This window comes from Tiliqua scincoides, chromosome 4, assembly GCF_035046505.1.
Source record: "Tiliqua scincoides isolate rTilSci1 chromosome 4, rTilSci1.hap2, whole genome shotgun sequence".
NCBI lineage: Eukaryota > Metazoa > Chordata > Lepidosauria > Squamata > Scincidae > Tiliqua > Tiliqua scincoides.
This window is the reverse complement of record NC_089824.1, coordinates 38924904-38952045: the sequence shown is the minus strand read 5'-3', so window position 1 is coordinate 38952045 and position 27142 is coordinate 38924904. Positions and strand designations below refer to the sequence as shown.

The window sequence follows — 27142 nt, the reverse complement described above, 5'->3', positions numbered from 1 at the left end:
GCAATCCTATGTCTGCTCAGAAGTAAGGCCTACTTCCAGGTAAGAGTACAAAGGATTGTAATGTTAATGTATGAGCACACTGTTTTTACACACTAGAGTAATTGCAATTATGATTCTGTGAATAACCATTCTGTGAATAACGATTATGTGATTCTATATACAGTACTCCAGTACTTCCCCTGGGGGCTGGGGATAAGAATAGGCCCTCAGTTTGGCTGTACTTGTCGTAAGAGGCGACTAAACAGCCACCTGGTAGATGGGACTCGTCAGCTTGGGAAGGCAGCTCATCTGAGAGAAGGAAAACTCTGATCCCAAACCTCCACTGCCTTGTGGCTACATCCAGTTATGGAAAAGGCTTCAGGAGTCCACCTCAAGGCAAAATCTGGAGCCGGAGTCCCTGAGGCAGTTCATGGCTGAACACAGTCACGTTCTGGCAACTCCTGCGACGCCGCTGGAACCAACCGTATTGGCCTTTGCCTTTCCATTGGACCATTTCAGCGACGTGGAGAGGGGGGATTTGCTGCATGGGTAACAGCCTATCCTCCATACCTACTTTACCCAGGCTTCGCGCACTGGAGAGGACACTCTGTTCCAGAACCACCATTCAGAGCTTGACACCATAGTCTTCCAAGACTGAAGGATGCCAACAATACAGTACTCCTACTTTCCAACACAGATCAGAATCCTCATTTTACCAAATGAATATTAATTGAAACTAAGAGAGAGTACATTTTTCCAACCCTGAAAGTAGAAACAAATAATCAGTGTGCCCAGGTATGACTGATCAGTGGCCATTGACCTTGTGTATGTTACCTAAGTTGACTGTTGCATATTTAAGGCTGTTCCAAGGTGAAACACTACCAGAGTTCTGATTTGCTACTCCATAAATGAACAGCTGACCAAGGAGGTGGCATTGCATTGAATTAATAGAGAATTCAAGAAGGTGGCAGAACAGGGCAGGGAATGGGGCCTCAGTTGGGGTGGAGAGTGGCAGATGCAGAGGGTGGATATAATAGCAATGGCTCCAGTGATATCCTTTGCTCCATTTTGCCCCCAAAGTGCCCCCATGTCTCTACCTGGACTTACACCAGCTAAAGAGCTCATACAGGGTCCATGTATGAGCAGAGTAAGATAAGCATGTAGCCTTATGGCATGTGTTGATCATTTAGCAAGAGCTTAGCATTAAAAGAACTTCTGTGTAGGTTTTTCAGGAGACAAGAATAATGCACAAGACACCAGATTCCTGTTCATGAATCTTTCTTGGAAAATCCATGTGGTTGATAAATTTGGACAATTATCCTCACTTAGGAAACTTTTGATGTAATGGTTTGCAATTTACTTCAGAAAGCATTATAGTGGAGAAAACCTTCTGGTAAAAAGTTTGCAGAAGAATGAAGAGGTTTCTGATAGCTGTGATCCAGCTTATGTTTGAAGTTACAGAGTATATGATTTCAGGGTACTCTGTTGATGTCTCTTTTGTCCCACCCCATTCAGTATATACTGTATCTTATTACAGAGTGAGAGCTTCCTTATTTGACTTGGTTTTGAGCTCTGGGGTGCTCCAATATAATGCCAGGAAAGTCAAGTTTAAAGGTGTCCCTTTGAGTTATTTTCACCACCTTCAGATGCTGAGTAAGTTCTGACTTTCCTCCCAGAACCTTGCAGCTCTTTGACTGGAAGTTTATGAAAGTGTGGTAGTTAAGGCATGATGGCTATAGCAAGTTTTGCATGAACCCAAGAAAAACTCTTGGGAACTGTAACTTATATACATGTCAACTTCCCTTCTGACAGGACTGGGGAATGAGGAAGACATCATGGACATGCACCAGGGTCTTCACTTGCTGCTTATAGTCTTTCCAGTACAATTTCTGTGGTCCTCAAGGCATAGTCTAGCACAGGGATGTCAAACTCATTTCATACAGAGGGCTGAAGTTAGCATTCATTGTGCCTGCTGAGGGCCGGAATTGACATCATTAAGCAAATGATGGCCACAAATAAGCACTTTGTTCTCACATAGAAACTCATTAGCTGCATATGATAGAAGAGAAAATGTGCAAATTTTCTTAATAATTTCAGGATGTGAGAGAGTCCAATTATAATGGTGGGGGGCAGAAAAATTGCTTCTGGGAGTCACATTTGGCCTGTGGGGCCTTATGTGTGACACTCTTGGTTTAACACATACATTCTGCATGAAAAACATAGGGGAACTGTCCTAGTGATTTTTCCATGTCCAAAAGAGCACTCTGAAATGGCCATCACTGCTATGAGATGCAGATACTGGCTTACTTGGCTTTAAAAGGTAGTTTGTCAGACTCCTGGCAGATGGTACTAATTATAGCCTGAAAGCTGAATAGGGTATCCATGTTCAGAGGCAGCCATCCTTCCACAGGTTCTTGGGATATTATCCATTTATTGCCAATTAACTCTGCCACACTTCGCATGTTCCTTTGTCTCTAGCCAGTGGCTTCTTGTCACCCATCCAAGGCAAGACCCGAGCTGATCCTGTTTAGCTTTTTCACGCAAGGCGACAGCTCAGCCACCAGACTTCAGCCAAGGAGAAGCATCAGGCTCAATAGGAGGTAAACTGAGAATCACCTGAGACCAGCGTTCCCCTCCTTTGGCTCCTGGCTCCCTTATTGACTCTAGGTCTGGGTACAATTTAACCCCTGCCCTCTCATGTGCCCAGGGAACGAGTCTTCCTGAACAGGGTAAGACTAACTTCTGAGTAAGTGTATGTAGACTAGCACTCTAATATACCTTCTGTATTTATCTGGATGTGTTTTAATTCTATTTTTCAATTTGTGTTAATTGGAACCAGTTCCAAGAGTTGGGATGAAATGGGCTAGATGGACTAGAGCCATGAACAGGAGCATTATTAGGGCAGTGATTTTAAGCATTGTGCTGCTGCGCACTGGTATGCCATGAATGGTCTGCAGATGTGCCTCGGGAATTTGGGGAAGAGTCATATTAGTAGGGTCATTGGCAGACCTGAGCCCCCTTCCCCCTGCCAGCAGTGCAGTGTGTATTGTCAATTCTCAGAAAAACTGATGGAATGCCTTAGTAGTGGAGCCAGGGGGCAGAGCTGTCCTGCATGGCTCCAAAACTCCCCAAGTAAGCTGTCCCTACCCCTCGCTCTCAGGGCCATTCTGAGGAGTGAAAGCAGTGCAGAGGCATCTCCTCAGCATTGCTTTTGCCCCCAAACAGGGACATATTACGGGCCTCCTTTTGGCTCTGCTACTGGTGTGCCTTGACAATTTTGGTGCGTTGTCAGTGTGCCATGAGATGAAAATGGTTGAAAACCACTGTAGTATTAGGGGTTTGGGATACGCTGCAACACTTTGTAATGGGTCCCCACCTGTAACCTTTGCTCGAAATTATAAATCAAGGGGAATGATCTGGGAGGCTTTAGTTTATTCCTTGGTAAGTACAAAACATAAAGAAATTGTGTACAGCCTGGTCATTTCCATTATCCTTACTTGTGAAAGTCTCATTTCCACCAAGTGGGATTCCATTCAGGTTTTGAATAAAGCAGGAGTTCCTTTTCCTGTTAGCCTTTCTGTAGTAGTGTGCAGGCTAGCTGCCTACATCAGTTGGCTCTTCAGTTAAGCAAGATTGTTAAACAAAAGCACCTGGGCTGCAAGCGCTTCTACAGTAAAACAAAGATAGGCGTGACGGGGTACACATGGGGGGCACTATCTATGCAGGTGTCCCCCCATATCTGCTGTTTCCATATCTGGGAGGGGGGTGGGGCCGGATGGAACCCCCACAGATACTGGGGCTCGCCTTTTTTTGTATATCTGACACTTGTCATATGATGGCAGGTAGCTCCAGGGTCTGGTGAGGCACAGCAATTTTGAGAACATGTCAACATGTTTAATCCCTGTTTTAATTATTGCTCACTATTACTACTCACTAATAATCTTATCTACATTTAATTTTAAAAAGGTAAATCTGTTGACTAGAGAAAACAGTATAGTACACATAAAGGCCTGACTAGGTCAACTTATCTAATATTGGCGGGGGAACAGAACTTCCCTAGCCAAATTGCTTGAGACCTCAGCCATGAAGCCACTGTTGCCAGGAAGAATCTGTTGAGTAAAATTGTTGGTACATTTGCTGAGTTGTAAGTGGTACCTCACCCATTGCAAGTTCCAAGCAGAGTACTGCATCCTGTTTAGTGGGTACCACGCATAAAAAGACAAAGTGGTAGGTAGATAGGTCTTGGTAGGACTGCCAAAATCTCTAGATTCATCTTTTTTTGCTTTGCATGGGTATGCCCAGTGAATGTGAACCAGTATCTTACCTATGAGTAGCTTCATTGTCAACTCTTTGGGCAGTCTGTATGAAGTAATAGCATGTAATGCCTTGGCAAAGTGCTAGGCAGGCTGCAGTGGAGTGATTGAGTTTGAGTATGGGTGAGTGAAGCATGAAGGTCAGGAGGTCCTGGCATGGATGAGCCAAGCTGAATACCACATCAAGGCAATGAGAAATAGAGACAGGAGGCGTGGTCAGGGATGGGACAGGGTTGAATGATGCATACAGAGTAGAGGGGCCAGAGATAGAAGATGCAGTTAGAGCTGAACTTGTGGACCTGTACTACGGTAGTCAAGGTTTTGCTATGTTGCTACTCGGATTGCTCAAATCAATGGACTGACCTGGAAACAAGAACATAAGAACAGCCCCGCTGGATCAGGCCATCGGCCCATCTAGTCCAGCTTCCCGGACTAGTCCAGCTTCACAGCTTCTCACAGTGGCTCACCAAATGCCCCAGGGAGCACACAAGATAACAAGAGACCAGATTACAAGAGGTTTTTATAGGTGCTAATGCATCCTCATTGCGCCAAGGTCTCAGGTGACCATGCTCAACTTGATATTGCAGCCTAGAGGACTGCATGCTTAAAGGGTCCTAGTGTGTGTATGTGTGGCTGCTGAAATGTTGCCTGCTTAGAGTTCGTTTGAGATGTGCCCAGCCCCAGCTCTGTGCATATGGCTAGACACCTGGCCCCCATCAATCCTGGGAGTAGGTGTGAGGGAAGATACTCCAGATCTCAGTGCTTGCAAGGATCTGGTGCTAAATGAAGCTTGTGGGCTCCAAGTTTGCCATTTATGTAATCTGATTCTTTATTCCACTGTCTAAACAGCTCTTTAAATTGACTCGCATGGTAGCTCAGATAGATGCCGAGACTCAGATGAAGCTAATTGCCTGTAGCTTTCTTACAAGTTCATGCACGAGGCTGAAATTGATCCTGATGTCCCATATTGAAATTCAGCCTTTGACATAGTCTCTTAAATTTCAGCTATGCCTGTGCTGTCTTCTTATAAACCTTAAAAAGTGTTCTGAATGGAAACAAATGTATTTAAAAAAATACAGAATCATTTACTCATTGGGCAATTTGGGCGCAATCCTGTGGGGGAGTTGGGCCAGTGCAAGTGCCTTGCACTGGCCCAAGAGTGTTGCAGAAGGTGCTGTAAAGCACTTTTGCGCCACTCTGAAGTGCACCTTGCACTTCAGCCTCCTTGTGGCCGGTGCAGGGCATCTGGGGGGATCATGGGAAGGATGGGGAGGAGGCGGGTGGGAGGTGTTCCAGGGCGGGGGAAGGGCAGGTGGGGAGTGGGAGGCAGGGCCAGGGCCCAGCGGTTATGCCAGATCCTGACCCCCATTTCTGGGTGGCTCAGAGCAGCTTCTGGCTGCTCTGTTCTGCTTGGATCTGCACCACCTCCTAAGGTGGCGCAGATCCGTATAGACCCATTGGGGCCACTGCAGCGCAACACGGGGTAAGGGGAAGTGATTCCTCTTGCCTTGAGCTGCACTGCTTTTGGCCCCAAACTTGCACTGGATACAGCACAGGCGCATCAGCCTGCCTGTTTCCAGTGCAAGTTAGGATTGGGTGGCCCACTTCTCCCAAGAGCTGTCCATGTGCTGCAGGAAACATTTCTGACATTTCTTTTAGACTTGACAAAATAAACGATTTGCCTCTTATCAAGATGACAATCGGAGGCAACCTGGATTTGGATGAAGTGATGCATTGTGAAACCAGCTTTATTTTTTGGCCATTCCTTTAGTACTCTTTGGAGCTAAGTAACTCCCACAGCTTTCAGTAGTTCCCAAACTGTGCATTGTGGTGCCCAAGGGCATCATGGCTTACAAGAGTACTGCAGGATGTCCTAGGCTGCCTGTTCTTACTGGCTGTCCTAGGTGCCACCATCCTGAATTGCACAACATCTTGTACGATTCAAGATGGTGGCACCCAGGAGATCCAGACAAGAGCATTGCCATGACAGGGCTCTGTGACTGCAGGGTGCCCTTAGTGCAGTAAGCTTGGGAACTACTAGTATAGACCAGTGGGGATAGGAGAAATGTTTTCCTTATTGTCCAGCTATAACTTAATCAGAATCAACAATATTTAAAAAACTGCAAATTCACTAGCCTTCAGAGTTTAAGAAATTGCTGTAGATAAAATAGGAAAAGGATATGGTTTCAAAATCCTTGAGCAGCATATTTAGTGAATCATGCTACTCTTCAGTAGTTGGGAGTAGCTGTGATTGAGCATGTTTTGGGAGAAGAGGTTTCTGTTAATATGAGAGGTGCTTTGGCTATTGTGCTGTAATAAGGTAAGGAACAAAATTTCAGCACCCTTAATCTTGGGTGACCTAAGAAGACACATAACTTTTTTTTAGGGAATTCCTCTCCTCTGGTGAGGCGAAACCTTCCCTGGTAAAACGGTGGCACTTGATATTTGTGGGATGCTGCTGGAATGCTGTCATGTTGTAACTTGGATGCACAATGTGTCCCATCTCTGAATTCTGATGTATTCGATTCCTCTTCCTCATTTAGCTTCCAGTGTCTGTAAGAGTTTAAACTACGCTGGAAAAAAGCCCATGTTTGGGATTTAAGGAAATATTTGTGGTGCAATTCATTAAATTAAGTCTCTAAAACATGTATCTAATTACCATCTTAAGCTCCTTATTCTGTACTAAATAACAACTGGTTATTAAGACATTTGCTTGAGGCCTCCACCATCCGCACATGAATTCTAGTGTTTAGACCTCAAGAAATACACTGCAGACAGTCCACTGAATTGTGTTGGCATAAAAGCAGCAGTCTTAACTAATCTAAATAATTGAATGAAGGAAGTTAGTTTCTAACATGTTTTCAATTTCAGAAGAAACTTTGAAAACTCATTATGTAAAACAGGGATGTTTACAGTTGCTTTTAATGTGCAATCTGAAACAAATCATTAGGGAGAAATTTATCTCTTACTTTCACTGAATTGTCTGTAACAATCCACACGATCATCATGTGTACAGTGAACAGGGGAGGGAATTGGATTATGGTGAAAAGTGCTACCCCCTGACCTACACATTTATACCAATTGTCTGTATGGTCCCCAGACAAGTATAAGCTGTATACTAGGTCCTTCGCTGAACATACATACACATTGTAAATTTTATTTAGAAAAGCAGTATAGAAGTTATTAAATAAAGTGCAAAATATATACTTGAACTATCTTCAGTAATCAAGGGGTGGGGGCATAGTTCTCAACAAACTATCCATGTGCCACTTCTGGTGACCGCTGAAATAGGTTCTCCCAGGGTTGGGAACTCAAGACAGTAATTCAGACTTGAGTCATGAAAATGTGTGATTTGGGGTGACTTCTCGTGAGTCCCATTTTCTTTAGTCCCACAGAAAATAGAATACTCATTTTTTACCTTGCATGTAAATATCATTACAAGAGATTTCTAATATAGGTCATAAGGTCTCCTCCTCAATTTGATAGGCAAGTTAGCCTTTCGATTGTGTTCCTGTCAGTTATAGATTTTATATTGCTTATGCACTGTTCCTTGTTATACTCTTTGAAATACTAATTTTTAAAATGACTGTGAATTAAGATTTTGTTTGGAAGGCAGGTGTGAATATAAAGTAGCTAATTGGCAAATCCCTTAATTTTAACTTTTTTTAAGTTTATGCTGAAATATTAGAAAGTAAACTTGTAGAAGTGTCATTGCTTCTAGTTAGTGTCATTTTGTAAGATGAAGGCTAATTGTCTGCTGGGGGGGGGAAAAAAACAAATCTGCCAGAAACACAAGACGGCAACTGAGAAAAATGCTGATGTTTTAGCACACATAAACACATTTTTGGGCTCATTAGCCGCTATCAAATCATGCCTCAAGGTGACACCACTCCTTTGCTGTGTGTCTCATTTTGCATGTTAAAACTTAACTTCATGCTTTTAAATTGGATGGTGGTGGATCCACAGTAGTGTAACATATCTCCCTTGAAATGCAAATTGTGACATCATTTGCCCACATTTACAGAGCAAAGACATTTAAAAACTACAATACAAATGTCTGTATGACTTGAGTTTGCAAGGAGTAATTTCTGAGTGTATTCATAGGGTAAAAATAGAATTGCTTCTAAAAATTGGAGTACAGTTATGCATCACTTAACTGGGGCACATTATGCAATCCCTGTTGTTATTTGATTAGGTCATTAAGTGAACATTCAGTCCAATCTAGTGCCTTTGTTGTGTAAACAAACACTGCCTGCCGGACACTCTCTGGCTGAGGCTGATTGCCTCTTATTTGCATTAAGAGCTTCTTTGTTGTATAAACAGACACTGTTGCAGGCTGTGGGAGACCTGACTGCCTCATTAAGAGCCTCTGTTGTGCTTTGACCACTATCATTAAGTAGAATGTTGTTAAGTGATGCACGCCTGTAATAAGAACTGCCCCAAGGACTTCAGTCTTTTACGGGCACAGGGATATTCTTATACTGCAGTCAATGCTTGGCCATGTTAGCTTTGTAGAATTAATGGGTCTGCTTGCATGATAAATGTTTTTGTGCAACTAAAATCACAAATAAAACCACGTCTTCCCAAACATCTTTTCTTCCCAGTGTTCCATACTGAAGGAACTCTGCCCAAATATCAATGTACCATACCCTACCGTCAGATTTGGTACACACATAATGTGCTCTTAACCATTTTGGTTCTCATGACTCAGTCCTGTAGTTAATGGCCTTGAACAGCTTGTTACTGTAGTCCAGCGGTTTTCAAACTCTCCAGGAGTTTGAAAAATGCTCTAAGTCCTTGCAGGGGTGGGGGGAGGCAGCAGGGGCTGGGAGAAGGCAGCAAGGTGATCCTCAGGATCTTGCCGCTCAGGAGACTGCAGGGGCTTGGGTGCACTTACCAGAGCCTCTTGCAGCCTTCCGGGGGTGTGGGAAGCCCTGCGTGACCTTCTGCAGGGCTCCCCGCCACTTCGAAAGTGAAAGTGGAGTGATAGCGCTCTACCGCCGCAAAACTGCTCCAGTTTCACATTCAAAGTTGCGGGGAGCCCTGCAGAAGGTCTCGCAGGGCTTTCTGCACCGCCAGGAGGCTGCAGGAGGCTCTAGTAAGTGCACCCAAGCCCCTGCAGTCTCCTGAGCAGCGTGTTCCTGGGGATCGCGCTGCTGCCTCCTGGCTGCCCCAACCCCTTAAGGGGGCAGAGTCCAGGGCCCACAGGCTGGGGCACCGCGAGGTCCCAGTAGGAAAAGCCCTGAGTTATATGGTCAGGGAAATTGAGCATTGGCTGCCTTAGATGCTTATTAAAGTCTAAAGGGCAGAACTAGTGAGAGAAGCCTCATGAAAAAAGGGATTTGTACAATTACCTAAAGTAATGGTAATGACTTCTGTCTGCCTCCCTTTTTTGATTTTCTTTATGCATGGAATATTTAATTGCACCTCATGACTAAGATGTTTCTCACAGCCCAATCCTGAGATGCGCGGGGCTGCAGTGGCACCGACATTAGCTGCTGCCACATCCTGTGCACTCCAGGCAGCCACCGGCAGCTCCTTAGGAGAAGGGACTTTCGTCCCCTTCCCCTGAGTAAACTTGCCAACCCAAAGGTCGGCAGATAATCAAGAGCCTCCATGTCGGGCAGTAAGCCTGTCACGGAGGCTCTGGATCCAGTACAGCTTTGCTCCACGGGTCCAACCCCCCTTCCTCCCTACTCCCTCCTCCCCGCCTCTCCCCTTCCCTGAACATCTCCTGCCCACCTTCTCCCTGCCCTCCGCCTGCCTCCCTCATCCCCCACGCTCCCACTTACCTCTCCGCTGCTCAGCAGCCTGCATGACCAACGAGTGGCGGTGCTCTGGTGACTGCCTGGCACTAGCCCAGTCAGCCCAGCACTGGGCTAGGACCGGCGCTCGCTTGGCGGTAGGGCCCGCAAACGGGCCTTACAGCACATTTGCAACAGTGTGTGCCGGCAGTAAGCACTGTTATAATTGTGCCATTTTATATTTGCAGAAATAAAGTCTTTATCCAAGGAAAACAACCAAGCAGCTTGTTAGAATAATATTTCTTACCAGAGACACACAAGCAGAGTTGGGGGCTGCATTGCAAAACTGATTTATGCTAGCATTGTAGGCAGACCCATTTATACCAGGGATGTGCAGACAACTCCATGTAAAACCTGAAGAGAGTTATTTATTTACAGATTTTTATATCGCCCTTCCTCCAAGGAACTCAGGGTTGTATATTTAGTTCCTTCCCTCCTTTTGTCCTCACAACAACCCTGTAAGGTAGGTTAGGCTGAGAGAGAGTGGTTGGCCTAAGTTCACCCAGAAAGCTTCATGGCTGAATGGGGATTTGAACCTGCATCATCTGAGTAAGTACAATTTCTCAACCACTACACACCAACTTGGCATTACTCTGAGCCTTTTCTGCATTTTAAAATCTGTGTGCTATTATAGGTGTCTAGATGATTTGGGGGGGCGGGGGGGGGCTTGATAATTGAAGGAGTTTATTACTTCAGTACTCCAGTATGGCAAAGGAGTAGTATACCTATAAACCTGCTTCCATGCCCTTCTAGCTTGCTGAATTTGGAACCGCAAGTGTATATCCCAATGCATATCCAATTTACAATGTTGTATACAAAATACAGATGTATATCTGCACTGCTTTGCTTTCAGTAGGATGCGGTTAAAATTTGTTCCAAATTCTTATATAACTAGCTGCATGGAAAAACAATTTTTTTTATCATATATCTAGGGCTGGGTGTTGGTGTAAGGGTATAGAACTGCAAATGTAACTGTTATAAAACAGTAACGCCTATTCTTTCTCCTTCCCTTTTGTGTATAGCATTCCCACTGGACATGTTGACTTCTCCCACTGCTGTGAAAATTAGCAGAGACATGCTAGCTGTAGAACCACTTCAAAGGCACCGAAGCATTAGGTTGGGTAATTAATTTAGACCAAATATGCAATTGGCATGACACACATTACTTGAATAAGAACTGGATCAATAATTAAGCAGTAGTAAATCTTCTTGAGACTATTTCCATCCTGTCAAAAATTTAAGTTCTCCACATCCAACTGAGAAACCTGCTGATGGACCAGTAAATGTTTATACAATTAGCTAAATTACCTAAATGATTTCAGGGAAATAATCACCCTTGCCTCTTGCAGAGGTTGGTAGCCAATCTCTCTTGCTCTGGGGGAAGTAATGAGGAAAGTAGATAATGGGATCCCCAACAAACTTTTAAAGAGGGGGATGTTGAAGGAAAAAACAGTGAAACAGATTAAACTTTTGTTATTGTGTTGGCCTCGATTTGTTAAATATTTTTTATTTTAAAATAGTAATATCTCACCTTTCCCTTCCCATTTGGGATGCAGCTGTAAAAGAATATTAGAGAACTACCTGTTAAAAGTGCCTCCTCTTTGCCACATTTGCAGAGGCCAGCAATGTAACCTTTTTCCCCCTCACTCCCCTTGCACATTAGCAGAATTCAGCTGGTAGTGTGACATGTTATTGGTCTACCTTAATCTTCTGTTAGTTGAGAGCTTGCTCTAAACTTTGCTGTTTATTAATTGTTAATATGTTTTTGCCCCTTAAGAGAAACCAAGTGGAACTCTGGGAAAAGTAGGGAAAAAGCAAACTCAAGGCAGATTTAGAACCTTGAATGAGTCTAGGCCTCTGAACTGTTGTGATTTCATTTATTGACTTGCTATATAAAACTGCTTTGTGAACTACTCCTTCTGAAAAGTGTTATAGTGTATAAATAGTGTTAATAATTGAATTTCCCTGGACTGGAGTGTAACAGTAGTGGATAGGTGATGTGAGCCTATGAGATAGTAATACACTGATTGATGGAACTTCTGACCATATTGAAGAACTTTCTCACTGCCTCAAGGCAAATGTGTCTACAAATTGGATCTTTGGAAGCATTTCAAAAATCTTTTCCTGTATTCAGACTGCTATTTTCACATTAGCAGAGTACCTTTCTGACCAGCCTGTATCAGCTGTCTCATTGTGCTTTAAAAGTGAATTGTTAGGGTTACCTAATCATCAGATGCAGACCTTTTCAAACATTTGTTTTTCCAGATTGCTCCTTAAAACATGGTATTTTGCAAGATGATCACATGGTTTTTATCTCCTGAAACACCTGAAGCCATGATCAAGAATGTATTTTGGTCAACCGCATGCTCCTACTAGCAGTAACCTGATCGCAGTGTGGACTATTGTATTTCAAGCAGTCTAATATGGAGGGAACCCTATAGCATCATTAGGATTATAGCTATGTATTCAGGGCATGGAAAAAATCCTAAGAATGAAATCCCTTTCCTGGCTTAAACCCAGAATTAAAATAATCAACCACATAGTTATCAAACCAAACAATGCAGCTCCTACATTGGCAAACTAGTGATGCTGGGATTTAAGGGTTCAGAATGCAAGTAATGTTCATTATTGTGAATGGGATGGAAAGGATTAAATGGCTATACACTAACATTTCTGTGCGGACTACATTGTTTGGAATGCGGCTCCATTTCAGGCTATTGCATAATCAAGCAGGTAAAGGCTTAGGACTTGTGTCCTGCTGATATTGGTGGTGATAACTCCTTCCTGAATGGATTGATTTATATGCTTAGTCTCCTTGCAAGTTTTTTCAACCACCATGAGAGTGATTGCATTAAAAATCTGCAGTGAGAAAAACCCATTCATATTCTCTGTGAAAGAATAATGCAGGATCATGATCAGAAATATACTTAGTTGTCCGAACTGGCTTCAGCTGCACTATTTCAGGTTTTTTTTTTAAATAATGTTTGGGAATAATTGTGTTTGAACGTATAAAGCAGTCTTGCATGTTCACCAATCACAAATCCAGTATTATCTGCACTGACTGGAATTGCCTCTCTGGGATTTCAAACAAGGGTCTTTTCCTATCCCAAGTACAAGGGGTTCCATCCAGGATCTTCTCAGCATAAAGCCTATGCTCTAGCACTGAGCTACAACCCTATCTCAATGTTAATGGAGAAGACAGTATGTCAGATGAGTGGGGGGATGTTAGAGCAATACATATGCAGAAAGTCCTGAAAAGGGGCTCACTGCCAGGGCAAGGGACAGAGCATGTAAATGTAGAAGATAAAGGCCTGCTTTTGACCCATAGCATTCTGTGCAGCCAGGCCAGGCCTGAGCTATAGTAGTGCCCAAATTCTGCCCCTCCCCATTTTCACACATACATGGGTACATGCCATTTCTGTCATCAACACCCATCTCATCTTCAAAGGCAGAGAGGACCTTAGGAATTTAGATATGTGAGATCTGTATTTTTCTATTAACATTTGAATCAGGCCTGAATTGTTGAAAAATCACAGGACTGGGCAGCCAATTTCTGGATTGAAAGATGCACTTCATCTCCTAGCAGCTATCTAGATTCTTTGTTAAGAACGTAAGAAGTGCCTTGCTAGATCAGTCCATTTAGTCCAGCTTCCTGTATGTCATAGTGGCCCACCAGATGCCCTTAGAAGGATGTAAGGCAACAAGATACCCACATCCTGTTACCATTCCCCTGCATCTAGCATTCAGAGATATGCTACCACTGGAGGTTGCATAAAGCCATCATGGCTTGTAACTTTAACTCCATAAACCTGTCCAATCTACTTTTAAAGGCATTTAGGTCGGGTGCCATCCCCACATTCTGTGGTAAGGAGTTCCACGGTGATCTCACTGTTTGGTGATCTGGAAAAGCAAAAAATATAAGGCAAATAGGTACCTATTTGTTTCTTGCAGACCCTGTCTGACAGCAGGAGTCCAGATGTGAAATCTGCATAGTCTGAGCAATTCTGCAGCAGTCATTCTCAGTCAATCAAGATGTGGACCATTGCAAACCCATTTGTGCCCTATGGGGAAGGGCTATGCAGCTGAGCAGATGCTGGCAGCATTAAAGGACGTCTGAAACTCTTGAATACCTGAAAAGTGTTGGGAGGGAACTATGATAGTATGCATCTAGGAAACTGTTTGGATCTGCAAAAATAACATCTGCAACTATAAGGAAACTGGCATGTCTATGATATATTTGTGGGAGCAAAGCTTTGATTATTGAGCCCCTAAATTCCATTTTTTTTTTTAGGCTCTGTAAAGTAAGGGATTTTCAGATTGTCATGGTGAGATTTTCAAAGTTGATAAAATAATAATAAAGTTGAGTTAGAAATAGTGAGTGCAAGCAGCTACTCCCATTGTATATGCTTGTCACTTCATCCTTCGTGGATCAAAGGAAATGGGCCATATCAACCCAGACAGAGAAGCTCCAGAGAAACAAAGGAGGAGAATCAAAATGGATTTGATAATAAGGAGGAAAATCAAAATTTTCCCAATATGAAAGTCAGAGAGGACTTATTGGTAGTGTTTATGCTGGATCTATTTCTAGAAGTGTTCGTTTCTGGTGAGTAAGATAGGATTACAGCCTAAGTTTTACTGACTTTTGAGTAAAATAAATAACAGTTTTCAAACATTTCTATTTCTGACCTAGTTCTATTTCTAACCAGTGTTCCAATGAACCTTGACTCAGGAAGCTAGTCTGTCACAAGGTTTATGCTGAACTAAAAACAAACCAAAGTGCACTCTAGAATAGGGGTGCCCAAACCCCACTTGCGGCTCTCAAGGCCTCTCAGTGTGGCCCTCAGGGAGCCCCCAGTCTCCAATGAGCCTCTGGCCCTCCAGAGATTTGTTGGCGCTCGCACTGGCCCGATGCAACTGATCTCAGCATGGCAACTGTTTGACCTCTCGCATGAGCTGTGGGATGAGGGCTTCCTCCACTGTTTGCTGTTTCACATCTGTGATGCAGTAGCAGCAGCAAAGGAAAGGCCAGTCTTGCTTTGTACAAGGCCCTTTTATAGGCCTTGAGCTATTGCAAGACCTTTATTCATTCATATAAGTTCATCTTTAATATATTCATTTATGTAAACTTATGTAAATTTATTCAAATTTTAAATGTAAATTAATTTTCCCCCTGGCTCCCAACACAGTGTCAAAGAGATGATGTGGCCCTCCTGCCAAAAACTTTGAACACCCCTGTTCTAGAAGGAGGAACTTGGAAGTGCTTTGCTAGATGTTGGTGAAGTCAGTGGCGTAGCTAGGTCATTTGACATCCGGGGCCCATAAATTTTTGTCACCCCATATAACATAATCAATTATTTAATTATGAATTCATTCACATTTTTATACTGCCCTTCCTCTAAGCAGCTCAGGATTTGAAATGAATAATAATAATGGCCAGAGAATAAATGCAGTGAATATTTCCCCAAAGCAATGGATGAAATTCTGCATCAAATGGTATATAACATGATAGTATTATTCCTAAAAGGAATGGTTTCCAGAATTTTGGCCACTAGGGTGTCACCCCCCCCCCCAAGAATGTCTAATTGACCTGTTTTGAGTTAAGCAGTGGTTCTCAAATTTTTAACACTTTTAAACCCACCAGAAGTGATGTCATGGCTGGAAGTAACATCATCAAGCACAGCAAAATAATTATAAATAATTAAATTAAAGAAAAACAATTAAATAAGGGGAAGCCAGCCCTGTTCCACCAAGTGAATTTTTCTCTGCAGCCTGCTTGCAAGAACACCCCCCCCACACACACACACACAAATATCTGAGATTTTCAGCCTTCCCCAGTGCCCAGTTCAGTGTAAATTCTTATATTTCAAGCATAGCACTATCAGGACCCACCTGGCTTTACAAGTCTAAAAACAAATAAAAATGGACCTTACCAGCTGAAGCCTCTGTTTTATTCTTTGGGGGATGCTGCCTTCTGGAGCATTTGTTGAGCTCCGCTTTCATCAGATTGGGACCATGCAACTAGCCTTGCATTCCCCTTTGCCTGACTCGACCAGGAGCCAAGGCACGTTTGCTTACTAGCGAGCAGACTGTGTGACTGACTTTCGCTTTCCATAGATCTCAATACATTTGTCTGCTTGGAGGGAGGGACTTCCTGCTTGGGTGTTTTTTGGGGGCTGCTTTCATTGGATAGGAGCCATTCTGGTGTCGTTGAATTCCTCTCAGCCTGCCCTTTCCGAAGAACTATGGCACGTTCGCCTACTCATGAGTACATGCACAATATTGCTTGGTTTCATTTTCCATAGTTCTATGCATTTTTTCATAGTTCCATGCATTTCCATTTGGTTCCATAGATTTTTTGTTTCTGGTTTTTTGGCCATAACTTTTGATGGAAAGGAGATATTTCAATCTGGTGTTTTGCATTGCACTCTGCTGGAAATTCCACATCCAACTGTATATACCATGATGGGGTTATTCCGAACCTTCACGATGTTAGTGATGTTGGGGCATTTGTGTTGTCAGCCCCCCAAGGGTGGTACCCAGGGTGGACCGCCCCTGCCCCCCACTAGCTACGCCACTGGGTGAAGTAAGCAAGATTATTTCTTCAGTGGGTTTTTCTAATATCTTTTAGTATACAAAGGAACACCCATACTGTACTGTGGCCTATTCAGGAAAATGGGACAGGGCACAATGACACAATGGAATTTGTGGCCTCCTGCAAGCTGTCCATGACATCCTAGGAAGGTCGACCTTACACTTAGGATTGCTGCAATAAAGTTAACACCCGCAAAACGTCTTAAGAGCTGCCTTTTATTGTTCTTAGTGGAGGTGACACAAATAATTATAGCAACTTACTTACTAGTTGGAGTTTGGCATCCACTAAACTCAAGTCATATTTATGCAACAGGGATGCTGTTTATGTGTGAACTTTCCATAGTTCTTTGAGTCACTGGAAGTGGTCTGAAGTGGTATACAGACTGAATGCTCTGAGCAAATTTTTCACCCACCCATTATTGGCCTTTACAATTCCTCATTTTCTCTACTGCTAATAAAGTTGCAAGGAAGTTTCATGAAGTTCAGCATAATGTGCCCTGATCCAAACTACAGAGGGAACATGGGATGGGATCAAGATGGGATTAATGAGTTGGATCAGTATCTAAGTGGCTGAGGATTTTCTTCCTTTATTAAAAAATTTGAATGTGTGGGGTTAGTAGGAAATGGTTATGTTGGCTAATTAACAAGCCACAGATGAATGTTAGGGTTAAACAACCAATCTGAAGGAGGCTAATTTGACATACCTTTGGGCTAGATGGTTTTGTTCATCAGCAGCAAAGGTTGCATGTTTTTAGATATAGCGAGTGCAAGTAAGGACAAGTCATTTCTGTGTCTGAGTGGGTCAGGGTCTTTAAGTGTGCATTCAATGAAGCTGGCATGCCCGAGCGTCTGCCTGAAAGGACAGACTGTGTGCCTGTGAGTAGGCAGCTGAGGGAATTGCAAAACCTATACTAGACTGCAATCTATAGCTTCATTTAGCTTGAACCCCCGAAGGAATTTATGTGCCTTTTAGCTAGACAGTGAGGAATTTTTGAGCTTATTTTAACTGCCTAAGTATTTGGCTTCTTACTGGTCATAAAATAAAATGAGAGATATCTTTTGCAGAAAAGTGAATCGGGACTCTTTGGATTTCCTGTAAAATGTGTGCAGGACTGGCCGCTAAAGATTTTGGTGTGCTGAATGAAATGTTGAAGTTGTATATTCATATTAGCACCAGATACTGGACTTTGTTGATTTGCTGGCACCCCTGCACTTGAACTGTTTGTAATAAATGAAGATGCTTTTCCTACTATCACACTTCTGCAAAGAGAACCAGCTTGCTACTTCATCCTACATGTATTTGTAGGATGTCTTTTTGATGACAGTCTTGACTAACAGAAACAGTTAGCAAAGTCGTTCTGGGAACAGAAGTCCCCTTCCATCTCTACCAAGGTGCAAGACCTCCCCTTCCTAGCAGCTGCATACATTTACCTAATTTAAAACAGATTTGATATGGACCAGGTAGCCTTCAAAATGTGGGGTGTAAGTTGTCTAGGAATACATTGCTCTGAACTCTTTTGGCCAGAGCAGGTCTCAGAGGATTATAGAGGTACAAACAGAACAGCCATTTTGACTGTATTTCTGTGTGTCTTGGCTTGACTTCTAGCACTTGCCTCTAGGGCTCAGAGGATGAAGTTGTTGACTGACAGCTGTGGCGTTAGTTTAAGAAGGCCACTCTAGCCTGCAGTAGGAAGTGTGGACCAGCTCTTGCTGAAAGAAGCAATCTTCACCAAACAAAATAGAGTTACTGCTCAGAGGCGAGCACTGTGGATATTGCAACATGAAGCTTGAAGCAGTTGGCTGTATAAAAATATGTATTTATGTAGGTTAACTCTTTTTCCAGCTTTTGGAAAAAATAAAACTGAGAAATGGTCAAATATCTTAAAACCTGCAACAATTTCATTTTGAAATTCCTAAATTAATACTTTGTTCTGTAGGGTTCATGATCTCTAGCTTTTACTCAGAAGTGTGTAGTGGGGGGCGGGGAAGTAAGGTGCTCACAATTAACTACTAAAGTGAAATCCTAGGACTGTAATCCTATGTATACTTGTAGGGAAATGTGTTCCGTTGACATTGATGGGACCTGCTTACAAGCATAGCTTAGAACTGCGGTCTATATGAATGACTAATTATACAGTTGTCAGACTTTAAACCAATTTTTTAGTTTTGTGATATAAGTAATTGAAGTTGGTCCTGTGATGACAATTCTGCCTGTGGGTCAGGTTGTGTTAAGGAAATGCTTAAACATTCTCACTCTTTTGAGTTCCCTGAGCTTTGTTATTTCAGAACCATAAAAATCCAAGACTTGTATTTGCTGTGATTACTGTAATTCTTTAAGGTTCCTGTTGAAAACAATCAGCGTTTCCCTGCTAGTTTCAATGGGGCGGAATGGGGCTCATGTGTTTATAATTTAAAGCATTCTTCTGGGAACGTTGAGGGGAAAGGGATTATGGCTCTTAAGACTCTCAAACTGGAGCTATTGCACAGCATGATTAAACGGCTATTCTTTTATTTCCCCTTTATAAACAAAACAGCGGTAGAGAAGCTTTTTTTGATGTTTAGTGTAGTGTATTTCATCACAGGGAAACTGGGGTAGGTCTCCTAAGCTGATTAAATAAAACCAACAAGCGTCATAGGAAGGAAAGAAAATTGTTGGCCTGATTTGGCAAAGTTTGAAGCTGCCAGTGGTGGACTGAGGACTGCCATTTCAGTGGCCAATAAACCTTTGAGAAGACAATTACTGATTTATTTTTTCCCAGGATTCTGAAAGAGAAGTTTGCATATGAAGTGCTAGGCATTGGGTAGGAGTAGGAATATGTATAAATTTCTTCATACAGATGCTCTGGAAGTTAAGTGGCTAACTTTCCCAGTGCGGTGTTGGTTCATGGAAACACAAAAATATAAGCATTCTTCTCTGTACAGTATGTGTATAAAGATTCTGTGCCATGTTACCTTATTTTCACAGTATGTATTCTAACACATTTCCATGAATGTGTATTAATTAGAGGTGTTTGAAAATTGTGTTATTTACTCAGAAGTAAGCTCATTGTGTTCAATAAGACTTAGGCTGTAATCCTGTCTTACTCACTCTATTCAACGAACATCTCTAGTAATGATTGTCCACTTTTATGGTTAACAGAACAGTTACTAAGAAGCAAATAGTGTATGCTTTCCACATACAAAAAGATTCTTGTTGGACGTGAGTTGGTTTCTAGCATGGCTCGCATTGGGTTTGGACAGACTGTACTCCACTCTGGCTTGGGAGTGTTAAAGTGCCCCTCAGTTGGGAATTTTTCTAAGATGTTAATACTGCTAATGTGCAATCTTAGCTATACTTTATCAAGAGTAGTTGCTTCTAGGTCCAATAAATATGGAAATCATTATCTAATATGTTTTCAGTGCTTGATTTCATCATTTCTACAGTTGGATGCATATTAAAATTGACATGCTTAAGCATTTAGGCCGCAAAAATTTGTGGTCAGATAACACAAGTTATCAAGGGACTGGACAGGGGTAGTGTGTCCCTGTTGGTCCTGCTGGACCTCTCAGCTGCTTTTGATACCATCGACCATGGTATCCTTCTGGGCTGATAGGCCGAGTTGGGAGTTGGAGGCACTGTTTTGCGGTGGTTCCACTCCTACTTGGAGGATCGGTCCCAGATGGTGGTGCTGGGGGATGCCTGTTCGACACCCTGGCCCTTGAGGTGCGGGGTGCCACAGGGCTCAATTCTGTCCCCCATGCTATTTAACATCTACATGAAACTGCTGGGACAGGTCATCCAGGGGTTTGGAGTGGGGTGCCATCAATATGCCGATGACACCCAGCTCTATCTCTCCTTTCCTCCAGACTCCAGGATGGCGGTTGAGGGCCTGGAGCGCTGTCTGGAGGCAGTCAGGATCTGGATGGGGTCTAACAAGCTGAAATTAAATCCGGATAAGACAGAGGCTCTCCTGGTTCGGAAATCCTCAATGCAGGTGCTGGACTATCGGCTTGCGCTGAATGGGGTTGCACTCCCCCTGAAGGAGCAGGTCCATAGCTTGGGGGTCCACCTGGACTCGCAGCTGCTCCTGGATTCCCAGGTGGCGGCTGTGGCTAGGGGGGCCTTCACTCAGCTTTGGCTGGTGTGCCAGCTGCAGCCATACTTGGATCGTGCAGACCTGGCCATGGTGATCCATGCCTCGGTGACATCGAGGTTAGATTACTGTAACGCGCTCTATGTGGGGCTGCCCTTGAAGATGGTTCGGAAACTGCAACTAGTGCAGAATGCGGCGGCCCTTGTGGTTACCGGAGGTAGGCGGTTCGACCCTGTCAGTCTGCTTCTCCAGCGGCTGCATTGGCTGCCCATTCGTTTCCGGGCCCAATTCAAGGTGCTGGTTTTGACCTTTAAAGCCCTATACTTCTCTGGGCCAGGGTATCTTAGAGATCGCCTACTCCCATACAATCCGGCTCGTCCTCTTAGATCATCAGAGAAGGCCTTTTTACAAGTGCTGCCACCTAGGGAGGCATGGGGCGGCAGCAAGAAATAGGGCCTTCTCAGTAGTGGCACCAATGCTATGGAACTCCCTTCCCCTTGACTTAAGGTTCCCTCTCTTGAGACTTTTCGGCAAGGCCTGAAAACCCTTCTGTTTAAACAAGCCTTCTGAGTTCTTGGCCTTTTTAACATCTTTTTAACATCTTTTATATTTTTTACAGGCCTGATTCTTTTATGATTTGCTGCTGCTCTATGCTCTTTTACCGGACTATTTTTTATCTGACTGCTGTTTTTATGACATGTGTTAATATGTTTTTATTTGTTTTAAATTATGTTTTTAATCTGTTTTAACCTGTTGTAAGCTGCCTTGAGTCCCTTTGGGGAGAAAGGCGGGGTAAAAATAAAGTTGTTATTATTAAGTTGACTGAAGTGGGTTGGGGGATTAATAAGATAACAGTCGTTCAGTTGTAATATGACCCTTGCTAATTGGTTAAGAGGCACTTTTTCAAGTGGCTGCTCCTCTTTTATTTAGCAGGGGGAGAGTAACTGGCCCTCCTCACCCCAGCAGTGTCTTTTCTAGTGGCTGTCTGCTGGTGTTTTGCATCTTTTAGATTGTGAACCCTTTTGGGACAGGGAGCCATTAGTTGATTTTTTTCTGTTAACCGCTTTGTGAACTTTTGTTGAAAAGCGGTATATAAATAATAATAATTAATATGTGTTAAATATGTTGCAGGCATACTGTGAAATTACACATTCATTTGTTCTGACAAATAACTATTTAGATGCTATGATGGATGTTAGGAAGTGTTATGCTGGTGTTTGACTTTCACTATCACCATTGCCAGTTAATGTGTTGCAGAGCTTGCAAAGCTGTTGTGGAGCATAGAATTTGGTGAAGAATATACATGGTGGAAAACGTGCAGGATGGCATAGGTGTCATCTGTCAGAGCAATGATCATTAAACCAGCACTATCACAAAAATGCTTAGTACATTATAGTAACCTTTAAAGGTATTGCAACAGACAGTGTATCAAGGAAAAAACCTGTCTTGGATAAGTGCTATGATGACATTGGCACAAGCCAATAAGAACTGGAGAACTGGAGGCCAGAAGTGAGACCAAACCAGGAAGATCCATTCTGAAATGTTGGTTCTTGAAAGAGAGAACCTCTATGATTGTAAAAATTCCTTTGAGGGATTTAGAAATGCCTGCCTATGTAAACTGCCTTGAATAAAGTCAGAGGAGTAATCTGATGACCAGAAAGGCGGTATATAAATACCTAGTAAAGTAAAGCCACTTGCTCTATCTCCTGGATCAGACGATCAATGCTCTGATTAGACCAGTGGCATAGCTAAGGTGGTGCCAGAACGTACAGGGCCCCAGTTACTACAGTTCAGGGGGTGTCAAGCCACCCCCCCCCAACAGGCACTCACAGTGGTTACACACTGCTCTGAGCTGCTGACCATGCCCAGGGGTGACATCAAGAGTCACTGCCCCTGGGTACCAGAGGGGTCTGCTATGCCAGTGGATTAGCAGTGGGGATGATCCGTTGTGCAAGGTGATGCAGCTTGCATCAGCATGGATTACAGGAGGGTGAGAGGATGGCAGACTCAGGATGTCTTCAACGCTTTTGACCCACAAAAATCAGGTTGAAGATAGATTACCAGCCTCCTTAGCATGCTTCTCATACAGTTTCTTCCAAACCCAGAACAGCAGGACTTCTGATTTGATTTACGGGCACTGCACAAATGAAGGAACTCATTAGAATTATAACTCATTAGAATTATAAGCTATTATGTTATATGTTATGTTATATGTGTATAAAATAAAATTTATTTTATGACAAGCCATTTCTACCCATCGTTACATATACGTAATGGATTAAATGTGTACACCTGTGGGCTGGGCAGAAATGGGTTAAAGCTACTGGGTGAATCTCTCTCTGAAGGAGATCTTTTTTCCAGAGGACAATTCCTTTAATTTACAGCAAGGAGAATGCTTCATTTTGCCATAACAGTATAGGTGATATGTAATAGGTGCGCTGAGAATCTGTTGCACACAGTTGATATAACTAAATAAATGGTGGTGGAAGCAAAAAGTAGGGATAGAATTCAGGTGTAGCTGCTTTTATCAGAGTCAGAATGCGACTAATTGTCTATCAAAGCCACCTTCTTACTGCAGGAGGTTAAACTTCAAAGACATTACATGAAGACTGAAAATCAGTGGACAGCTAGATTGCTTCCTTCCTAATCCTACAATTATTTTTACTACATCAGCAATAAGGGACAAAGGAAAGCAATTTCACATCTAAGAAGCTGCCCTCCTTATTGCCTTAGCAGTAGAGTTCATAAGCAGATAGAACACCGCCACGGACTTTCAGTTGTTAAAACACACTTCTTATTGAGGAAGGCTGTGAATTTGCTGGTGTGATGTGCTTTTGTTAGGGGAAGGAAGCAGGTGGCATTAAATGTCTTATTGCCAAGCATCACATAAAAATGGCTGACTTCAGAAAGCTCTTGTGAGTGATGCAAATAAGGTATTTTTATATTTATAAAACCACTAGCTGTCCAAGTTTTAAGTAGGATCCATTTCAAAAGTAGCATCCATAACAAATGATTAATGTTGGAAGAGTTTTAAGTTTCTTAGAGCTGAAGGGGACAATGACAGGATTCTGTAGACTTTCTGTAAATACATTACAAAGAATCATAACGGATAGGGAGGACGAGGGCAGCGATGGAGCATTACAGGCTTTGGGTGGTTTAGGTCCTTTGCTTTATGACTGTGAGCCTGTCAGTAGGACCTATAGTCTTTCATAATGTGTGAATGTAAAGAAAAGCTCTGCTGGACCAAGCCAAGGACCCATCTAGTTCAGCATCCTGTCTCTCACAGTAGCCCACAAGCTACCATAAGGAAGCCTACAAGCATCAGGGAAAGATGTACATGTAGTCCCTGGCTTATGTCTAGTTTCCATTCCAGACATTTGTCTGGAAATTGGAACAGATAGAAGCTGGAGCAGCACTATTGTGCAGGCATGAAAGCACAAGGCCAGACTGACTGTATCAGCATAGCAATAGTTGAGACATCCTTAAATTGAATGCCCATAACTCAGGATTATCTGTACTTCTCTCCTGCCATTGCTCCCCTGCAACTGGTAGCCTGCCATTAAACCCTTGAAACAATGTGTAGCATTATGACTAGTAGCCATTGATTGACCTGTCTTCCGTGAATCTGTCCAGTCCCCTTTTAAAGCCATCCAGACTAGTGGCCACCACCACATCTTGTGGCAACAAATTCTATAGGCTCATTATGCCCTTGGACTGGAGAGGGCTTTAGAAACATTACAGTGAGGTTCTGCAACATACACTTTTTGTCAATGTCTTCTGACTAGTGATAGTGATGTACAATAGTGTGTTTAGCATTGTTCATATGCATAGAAACATTTAACCAGGGCTTTTTTCTAATGGAACGCGGGGGAACGGCGTTCCGGCACCTTTTTGCAGGGGCCCCTCCCCTTTGGAGGCATTCCAGGAGGGGGGGAGCAAAACAGAGGCATTCGCTGGGTGGATGCTGGGGGGTGCAGGGTGGGCGGGTGCCTGGCCGCACAACAACCCCCTCCTGCCCCATCTCCAAGCTCTTGCCTGAGCCCAGCCCGCCTCCCCTCCCCCCACGCTCTGCTTCCCCATGCAGCTTCTAAGCCGGTGGAGGGCACGGGGGACACACACTGACGCCGAGGAGGAGGATGGACGGACAGCCAGCCAGCCAGGGAGACAGGCTGAGGCACCCACAGAACACCCAGGTACTGGCTTGGTGGAGGAGGGGGGGAAGGAAGCTGGCTGGTGCAGCCCCTGTGCCAATCTGCAGCACAAGCCTAGGCATGTCTACTCAGAAGTAAGTCTCATTGTGCTCAATGGGGCTTACTCCTGGGAAAGGGTGCTTAGCCTTGCAGCCTGAGAGCCCAAGCCTATGCATGTCTACTCAGAAGTAAGTTCCATTGTGTTCAATGGGGCTTACTCCTGGGAAAGTGTCATAGCCTTGCAGCCTGAGTAGACAGGCACAGGAGGGGCTCTGAGGCTGCAGTCCTGTCCACACTTTCCTGGGAGGAAGCCCCACTGCCTCTACTGGGACTGACTTCTGAGTAGACAGTAGGGCTTTGACTCTGAGGCTGCCATCCTATCCACAGTAAGCCCCGTTCACTAAAGTGGACTTATGAGTAGACATGCATAGGATTGGGGTCTTAGGCTGCAATCCTAGGCACTTTCGTGGGAGTAAGCTCCATTGACTTGAATGAGACCTGGCAGAGATACATATCTGCACCCGTTTTCACATGCTAAGGGCAGGTGAAAAGGGATTCTACATGTGTACAACGTGCTGTCCAGCCTTGCCAGAGATCCTCCTCGTCCTTCCCCCACAAGCATGCCCTCCGCCAGCCAGCGTTTGCAGCTCCTCTCCAGCAATGCACAGCAGCTGCTCAGGGCAGCAGAGAACATACAACTGCATGCCAAGCGCCTTCCCAAAGACTCAGAGTATTCTGATACCTGAATTAAACCATATTTAATCGCTTGTTTGCAAACGTAGCTGTTTCTATGTGCACCTAAGGACCCCTCTCATGTAAGACCCCTCTTTTCTTTCTTTCATGCAGGCAGGGCATTTGACTTGACCAGCTGGAGGACAGTATATATGTAAGGAAATGGGCACAGTATAACCCAGGGATGTTAAACATAAGGCCCTTGGGCTTACTTTGGCCCCCAGAAGCAATACATCTGGCCCCTGTTATAATTGGGCTCTTCCAGTCTGATAATAGGGATCTCTCATATCTTAAAAATATGAACAAGATTTGCACATTTTCTCTTCTGTCACTTACAGCCAATGAGTTTCTCAGTAGAAAAAAGTGCTTATTTCTGGCCATCATCTGCTTAATTATGTCACTTTCTGCTTAATGATATCACTTCTGGCCCCCAGCAGGCACCATTAATGCTAACTTCGGCCTTCTGCATGAAACGAGTTTGACACCCCTGGTATAACCGGTATTCGAAGGCATTTGTAGATCTATATATGGAGGTCATAATCAATTACGTCTGTGCAATGGCACCTCACTGATTTGCATTATGGATGTTGAAACGTTAATCTTTTCAACTTGTGGAAATATTGCACTGACCATTTTCGAGCATGAAGAAACCACAGTCCAGGAGGACAATGGGTCAGATGGTGCACTTCTCTGTGGTAAAGAAGAAACAGTGCTGATAATGCTCTAAAATAGAATAGTGAGTACATAATGCAAGCAGGAGAAAATGCATGTGTCTTAAGACATTCTCATGGCATTCAAATGATCGGATTATTGTTTGAATTAAAATGGCTGTTCCTCATCCATGTGCCACATTCAAAAAGTTTTCTGAAAACATGTGTTGGGCAAAAAGCATCCTATAACTACTCACCAAATCAGCCTTCTTCTTGTCCACTGCCTTTAGCTTTTGCATGCATCTGTTCTGTATCAGTGACTTGACAGGTGGGAAATGCTGGTAGAGCTTTTCTGTGCCAACCAACCGAGTCCTGTTTTGGAGCCCTGAAGAGTCCTTTTATCCATGATGACTTTTTCCCTTTAGAAGCCTTGCAAACAAAAAGCCAGGGTAGTAATAGAACCAAATGCAGCTTCAGCAATCTGATATGCAAATGCAATTGTACTAATTCTACAGTTCTTTGGAGGTCAGTGTGCTGTACTTGCTACAACTGATGTCATGCATAATTGGCAAGCAGTGTAGCATGCCACAGTCCACATTGTTCTATCATCACTCACATTAAAATAGTTCATAGAGCATAAAAGTAAATACCCTAGATTGCCAATTGGCAAGATGCTTGGTTTCTCTTAGATCCCAAGTTCATGGTCATTTCATAAAATATATAGTTTTAGAAAGTCTGCAATAGTGCAAATGTTACTATGTGAATGAAAACGTTCTTGCAGCGTATTAGCCAATCTGTGTAATGAATTTA

At 43.4% G+C, this 27142-nt stretch overlaps 1 protein-coding gene across 3 annotated transcripts in view; it reads left to right on the top strand.

The window, feature by feature from the left end:
• SULF1 (sulfatase 1) overlaps positions 1-27142 on the top strand; it is a 112860-nt gene that overhangs the window by 5446 nt on the left and 80272 nt on the right. Inside the window, exon 1 of one of the 3 annotated variants that reach the window (XM_066623515.1) lies at positions 729-774. The exons of the other annotated variants lie outside the window; for them this stretch is intronic. The gene's annotated coding sequence lies outside the window, so the exon portion shown is untranslated. Of the gene's footprint in view, positions 1-728; positions 775-27142 lie in introns of those variants that run through there. 3 annotated transcript variants of the gene reach the window in all.